The 7,481-nt window shown below is 36.4% G+C and overlaps 1 long non-coding RNA gene across 1 annotated transcript; it reads right to left on the bottom strand.

Annotated features, from left to right (window-relative positions):
* Positions 1-755: 755 nt before the first annotated feature.
* Positions 756-4,717, bottom strand: LOC138140726 (uncharacterized). Its single transcript, XR_011162725.1, has 4 exons — positions 2,356-4,717; positions 1,163-2,295; positions 952-1,099; positions 756-891 (listed from the first exon to the last, which is right to left on the bottom strand). It is a non-coding gene; the product is annotated as an uncharacterized lncRNA (long non-coding RNA).
* Positions 4,718-7,481: the final 2,764 nt, after the last annotated feature.

The raw sequence follows: 7,481 nt of genomic DNA, 5'->3' as shown, positions 1-7,481 counted from the left end.
ATGGTGCTCAAGTGGTGGTTGGACAAATTTAGGATGGCTTTTCTCCATTATTACTTGAGATAGAACTTTTTTCTTTAAAATTCAGATTATCACATTTACCCAAATACTCCCTTTTTTTCTTTGGGGATGCAGTTCTGGAACAGCCTGTACTTAACACTCCACCACTCGGCGGCACAGCAATTTTGCCGGAGTACACACACTATTACGGATAATACTATCAAGTAATAGTGCACTGCTTATCAACATAATTACCGGAGTCTCGCCTCCACATTTTGACTTTTTTTTGTTTTATGTTCTGTGTCAATGTTAAGGAATTTCCTCACGATATGACATGAGTATAATAATATACCTTTTTGAATTTCAACCACCAATGTGTTCTCTAAGCCCAAAATTTTTAAATTTTTAAAAAGAGATTGCAGTACTATTCCTGTTGCTGAAATTATAAATGGTAAAATCGAATTTTTTTCTAAATACCAAAGATTTCTCATAGCAACGGAGAGTTCTAAATATTTATTAATTTTTGTATTATATGTCTGTGTTATATTGTGTGAATTTGGAACAGCTATATCTAAAAGATATGCTTGCTTTTGTTGTTTATTTAAAATAATAATGTCTGGTCAGTTAAAACTGTACGATCAAAATATAATTTTTGCGCGATTGTACTCTATTTGGTTGTTTACCACGTCTGTTTCCAAGATGGTAAGCTCTGTTTACTCGTTGCTAACGATAAACTCGATGGTAAGTAATTTTTGGTGTTCTAGAACGGTAAGTAAAGTTTATTCAAAATTAATCGATTATTATAATAATTTTTATGTAGACAGAAGTTGAAGACAAGATGTGGGGGCACTTTCTGGAAACTCATAAAGCTCTTGTAGTCGGCTTTCCTTGGCGCTGCAATGAAATAGCATTAGCAAACTTGCCGCGACATTGGCATTGTCAAAATTTTCATACCCCGCATTTTCCTTGTCTTCTTGATTAGGTACACATTGAGGTTGTTGGTTTCGAAAATAATTCTTCATTTATGTAGACAGAAGTTGAAGACAAGATGTTAGCACTTTCTGGAAACTCACACGGCTCTTGTAGTCGGCCTACCTTGCCGCTGCAATGAAACAATTTTAGTAACAGACTTGCTGCGACATTAGAATTGTCAAAATGTTCATACCCCGGATTTTCCTTGTTTTCTTGATTTCATATTGAGTTCGCTGGTTTCGAAAATTCTTGATTTATGTAGACAGAAGTCAGTGCTGGTTTTACCACTAGGCATCATAGGCAATTGCCTAGGGGCGCCAGCAGAAAAGGGGCGCCCGGCCGATCGTGCTTTTAAAACAATTTATAAATTATATAAATAATTTGCTGCGGAAATCGACAACAACGCGTCAGCAAAAGAAAAGTGCCAGATGGGTTAGACATCATAAAATAAATTAGGGTAGATTTATGACCGACAATGGTCATCGTCGTCGGTTTCGGTACAACTCTGAAAAGGGAATGTTTTGGATCTTTTTTTAGTGCAATATTTTCGGCTCTAGAATGTAGATATGTACAGGATCGATAAAAAGTATGGATACAGCTAAATATTTTCAGATTAGTTTAGCAGAACTCGTTGAAATTTGGCACATAGTTAGAAATGTTTAAATTCTATCATCTGAAATTTTTTCAGTTTTCTAACATCGTTTATTTTGAAGATACAAGGTTAATTTGATTTTTTTAAATGGGATGGTGGTCAAATTTAATATCTTTAAAAATAGATTTTTTTGTAGATTTAGAATACATTTTAATAAAAAAAAAGTTTAAACGCGATAATACATAAAAAGATTTTCAAAATGGCGGCGATGTGGACATGTGTTGCATTACTGTATTCGCAAAAAATACTCTTTTCAAAAATATTAAATTTGACTCCCCGTACCATTTAAAAAAAATTAAGTTAGCCTTGTATCTTCAAAATAAATGTTAGAAAAGTGAAACAAAATCTCAGATGATAGAATGAAACACTTACAATTGTATGCCAAATTTCAACGAGCTCTGCTAAATTGTTCTGAAGATATTTAGCTGTATCCATACTTTTCAGCGACCCTGTATTACATTAGGTACATAATTATTCTTTAAAATGATAAAAAATAAAAAAGTTAAAGATGATTTTCATTTATTTCTGTGATTCTCTTGCTTTGTTCTGAGGGGCGCACTAAAATGTTGCCTAGGGGCGAATTAATTCTAAAACCGGCACTGACAGAAGTTGAAGACAAGATGTTAGCACTTTCTGGAAACTCACACGGCTCTTGTGGTCCGCATTCCTTGCCGCTGCAAAGAAATAATATTAGCGAACTTGCCGCGACATTAGTGTTATCAAAATTTTCATACCACAAATTTTCCTTGTCTTCTTAATTACACGTTGAGGTCGTTAGTTTCAAAAATTCTTTATTTGTGACGCACCCCACATTCAAAGTTTCTTCTACATTATCCACTTCTTTGTCGGAATCACTAATATCACTCATTTTACTGCTTGTTTTTCAACACAACTGGCGATATTTGCCCACGAAAACTGCAATGGCGGTAGTTGTTTGCAGATTGCCTTAGAAACGCGATACAAAAATCGACATTGTGGCAACACGATGTGAAGGGCGTCGTATCGCATTGCATTCTAGTTAGGAATGTTTTGTAATAAATATTCAATCGCGCAAAAAATCTCATAAGCATGACGAACGTTAATGACAATGTACGGATCTCAGACAATATTGGAGTCGTCGCAAGCTCCTCCTCCAAACAATTGTCTTCGATCCGTACATTGTCATTACCGTTCTTTATACTTAATATACTATTTTGAATTTCAACTACCAATGTGTTACCTAAATCCAGAATTTTTAAATTTTCCAAAAGAGATTGCGATACTATTTCCGTTGCTGAAATTATAAGTGGTAAAATCGATTTTTTTCTAAACACCAAAGATTTCTCATAGCAAGGGAGAGCTCTAAATATTTGAAGTGAAGATAAATTTTCCAACTCTAATCAATTCCTCGTCCGTTAGGTATCTAGAACAACCTGGCCTATTCCTATAAACAAAAGGGCTTATAACCTCAAAATATAAAAGTTATAAGCTAATAGTCGTGAAAGAAGTAGGTAGGTACTATCGCGGCCAAAATACTTTGGTCGTCAATGTGACATAAATGACATTCAATTGTAAAGCAAACTTTAGGATGTTTAACCTTATTTTTTACTACTGTCAAAATTATTTTAATCTATCAGTGTCATACGGGTGGGGTAAATCCCAGCTGCGGAGGCAGGGTTCAAAAGCAAAAGATCAACATGGTCGCGGTTTAGACAACCTTCAGAAGCAAGTAAGATGATTCTATATTTATCAAAAACTGAAGGTGCCATATTTTTGACAAGAATAATTTGAAATTGTCATGTATATTGACATTAATACTTGATTTACATTTGAAGTGTCAAAAAGTGACGACCAAAGTATTTTGGCCGCGATAGTACTATTCCGGACACGGAATCTTGGCCATAGCTGACATTTAACTGACAAATATGTGTGAACTCGCCTTTATTGAATATAGCCCAACTTTTGACTCGATAATGCCATTTCCCTGCTTTTTTGATGTCACAAGAAAAACTTCAAAGTGATTTTTAATAATTGACATTTATTAATGACACTGATGGTTGGTTTACATAATTTTTTTAGAAATGTGTAAAAAATGTTGGCCAAGATTCCGTGTCCGGAATAAGTTTTGCTATAAACGCTATTCAAAAATCAAAAAACCATTGTAGTGCAAATGACTTATCTGTCACTATAATAAGTAATAAGAGTAATAAGTAATAGGAAATGTCATGAAAAATGTGTGTTATTTGCACCACACTGGTTTTTTTAATTTTTGAACAGCGTTACTATGCTAAGGACAACGTAACATTTTATCTGCCCCGCCCATTTCATTTTCTTAGTTACCAATCAAATAGGTTGTTAAGACGATCTGATTTACACAGTAAAAATTTCTGACATTCGAATTGTCTTAATGACATTTTATTTTTTAGAACCTAAAACAATAATTGTGGACTTGACAGCAAAATTCTAACCTTAACTTTTTTACGTGGCAAATGTGATGAAAAAGTATACAGATTGAATCTGGCTTTGATTCATTGATTCTGATTGGTCAATTTTAGTGGGCGGAGCAGATAAAAAGTTATAACGGCAATACTATAATATATTCTGTTCACGTTGGATTGAACATCAGTGGTGCAAATCGCACACATTTGGCATTAACTTTCATATGAGTTGTCATAGTAACAGGTCAGTCATTTGCACCACTGATGTGGTGATGATCCAACGTGAACAGGTATTACCTTGAAACAAAGGAGTGCATCCAGCTAACAATATTCTTTATTTGTAAAAAACATCCAAGAAATATGGCTGATACACCAGTGTGAGAAAGCATTTCGATAATTCGATGTCGATTCGTAGAATCGATAATAATAATTAATAATCCACCCAGTCCACAAGCGAAAGTTCACGTGCATGCAGCGAGCACTGTGGAGAGGCCCTCATGTAGACGTTTGCAATACTGAGGCGACCGTGAGTCCAAGGGTGGGCTCTTTCATTTTAGTATTAGATGGAGGAGAAGAAGTTACGTTCAGATTTGGCACTGAAGCATTAAAAAGAGAGTTTATTGAGGCTATCACCATAGGGAGCTGAAATCTTCATTAACAGTTGCTAATTTTTTACAAGTGGCCAGAAAGAAAAAAATAAACTATAGGTTATCTGTCAATTTCCGTTTTTACAACTAAAAATTTAGAATACATACATGAAAAAAACGAAAACCTTTTTTAAAATGCAACAAGTAGGTAGAACTTCAAATTCTTAAACAAAATAAACTTATGAACTAATTTTAATGTTTTGGAATCATGTTTATAAAATAATTACATTGCCAACTTTGTTTATAACTAGTCTTAGGCACTTAGGCGACAAATAGTGAGCACGTCAAGAATACCTCCCACCATCACGATCCAGTGCAGCGCGCTCGTATTATAAAACGATCCACGGTTCACGCTCGCAGCGAAAAGATAGCGGTGCGACGCTGTAGCGGACTGGTGGGGAGCGCCAACTATTTTCCGCCTAACCCTAGTTATAACTTGTAAGAATCCCCAATTTAGAAATATGTATTTTTATTTTGCCAACATAATTCAACAGGTGGTGGAAATTTAGAATTGAGACAAACTATATGTACATATGTACGAAAATGAATTCATGAAAAAATTGATGTGTAAGAGGTTATTCTTTCTATGCCCCCTTGGTTTTTTTATAAATGAAATTACTTTAACGTTTTTTTTTGCAGCAGTGACTCTGGGAATTCAGAAGGTTCAAATTCACAGGAGTTAGATGTGTAGTGCCTTTGTAATAAAAAACAAAAATAAAATAAGCATTAAATAAATCATAAAATTATTTTGCCAATTAAAATTTTAACTTTTTTAATACAAGGTGTAATCAAAGTAGGTGGAAATATTTTAAGCCGTAAACCAGCAACACATTTGAAGGCGATTTGCACCGGCTGAAATTGGGAATTCAAAATTCACCTCATTCCAGCCCGTTGTCGACGCTAATGAAGAGCAAACGAAGGTGAAATGGTAAAAAAACCCACAACGAGAACGGTTACCGCAAGAAATTTGACACTAACACTGAATTGTGTCGGAAAACAGACAAAACATTTTTACCTTTAGAGTACCCCATTCACAGTAAATGCTGAAAATGTTGTTTTGACGCGTGTGCCCTCCGCCCCCTCGATGCATGGACTCTTTAAAAAACCTCACGATCTACCCGAATTTGGGCATTAGCTCCCACAACACGTGCAGTTAGTTCTACCGAATTTATCAACTGGCTATCGAGTATAGACCATAAAAAATCACAAGTTCACAAGGATTTAAATTCGGAGATCTTGGCGGTACTTTTGGTTCAACCACCCGCTGGCACGATCTTCCGTTCTAGGATGGAACTTTCCTGTTTTTCTCTAGGGAAATTGTTCATCAATCATTTGGATTTAAAGAAATTATTAATCAACACGGAATGAAATAAGACAAACAGATTTTCCTGAAGTAATTTTTTGTTCGTGTTTGATTATTGTTGAAAACCTTCAAATGATATTGACCTAATAGCAATGCCTTTCGGTACTAACTAGTTAGTAAATCAATCATTAATAAGGAAAATAATGAAAATATTTTCTTAATTTTCAACAATTTTTTTCTCAAGTTTTTTTAAATGTAAGGGGTTAAAATTTTTATACTGTCATGTTGACAGTTAAAAGATCTATTAAAATGATGACGAATAAATATAGATTGCTATTTAAAAAAATAGATGATGACGCCATTACGTTGACAAGGAACACCCTGTATGAAAAAATGTTTTGTCATAAACGTGAAATTGAAATTAAAAATCGACCTGTTTTTGTCCTTTTTTCAAAACTCAATGGTTTATGTATAGCATGACAAAACGCCACTATTTTTCTTGGTCGGTGTAGGAGGCCCAAGTGATCCTACAAATGCACGCGGGACCATAACAACGCTGCTCAAACACCTGGAGCTAGCAAAGAAAGCGTAAAAGACAGAGATGACAACGTCACATGTCGACGCGACGCGCCCACCTTTCGTGACATTTTTCGGGACGCTCGTTTCAAGATCTTTCAGTTTTGTTTGTTGATTCATCTTTTAGATTTTTTTTGTTGATTCACTGTTGTCGAAACTGTGCCAGCCACACGAGGCGGCTGGAACAACACGCGTTAGCCCCATAAAGTCAAGCTGAGGTGGCTTCACGCCTCTGGGTTGTCTAGCTGCGGCCCATCTTTTTATCGTTCCCATTTTCCTCCTTCTCTTTCCTTTTTCTTCGATTCTTCTTTCTCAGCTATAGGTAACCGTACGGCGAAGTTGTTTCCTTTCATTTTCGTGACTTGCCGGAACGTTATCTTCTTCTCTTCCTTTCTCTAACTCTCTTCCTTTGTTTTCGTGTGTCCTAACTTTTTAGACCCTGCGAAAAATGACTGTTACCATCTGACGTGAAATACGCGCGGACTCACCGACGCTTTACCGCAACAACATCTGTGAATTTCCCGGTCGGTGAAATCGAAAAGTAAACAAACCGGCGCCATGATCGTCCATCTGTCAATCGAGAGCCCACATGTAGTACCGCCGGAAATGGTCATTTCGATGCGCTGTCCCTGCAAACATCGGAACGCCTTATTGCAAGGGAAAATAAGGGTCAGTCATTTCGCGCCACGCAACTTCTCGACGCGGGGGTATCAAAAATACCGATCGTGAACGGAAGACGGAATTTTTAGAGGGACTAGGTCGGCGACCGCCGAGCGGGCGGCTGTGCCGCACGTCGCGACAAAGCGATTTTTGGGTGAAGTGATCGGAATCCGCAATCATCCTGGAGAGTGGTATTCCGATCCAAATTTAGTTACCGTTCGGCGCTGCCGATTTACCGTTTATTCGAGAGGCATTTC

This window comes from Tenebrio molitor, chromosome 1 (assembly GCF_963966145.1).
Source record: "Tenebrio molitor chromosome 1, icTenMoli1.1, whole genome shotgun sequence".
NCBI classification, from domain to species: domain Eukaryota; kingdom Metazoa; phylum Arthropoda; class Insecta; order Coleoptera; family Tenebrionidae; genus Tenebrio; species Tenebrio molitor.
The sequence above is the reverse complement of the archived record's forward strand: the minus strand, read 5'-3'. Positions and strand labels throughout refer to the sequence as shown.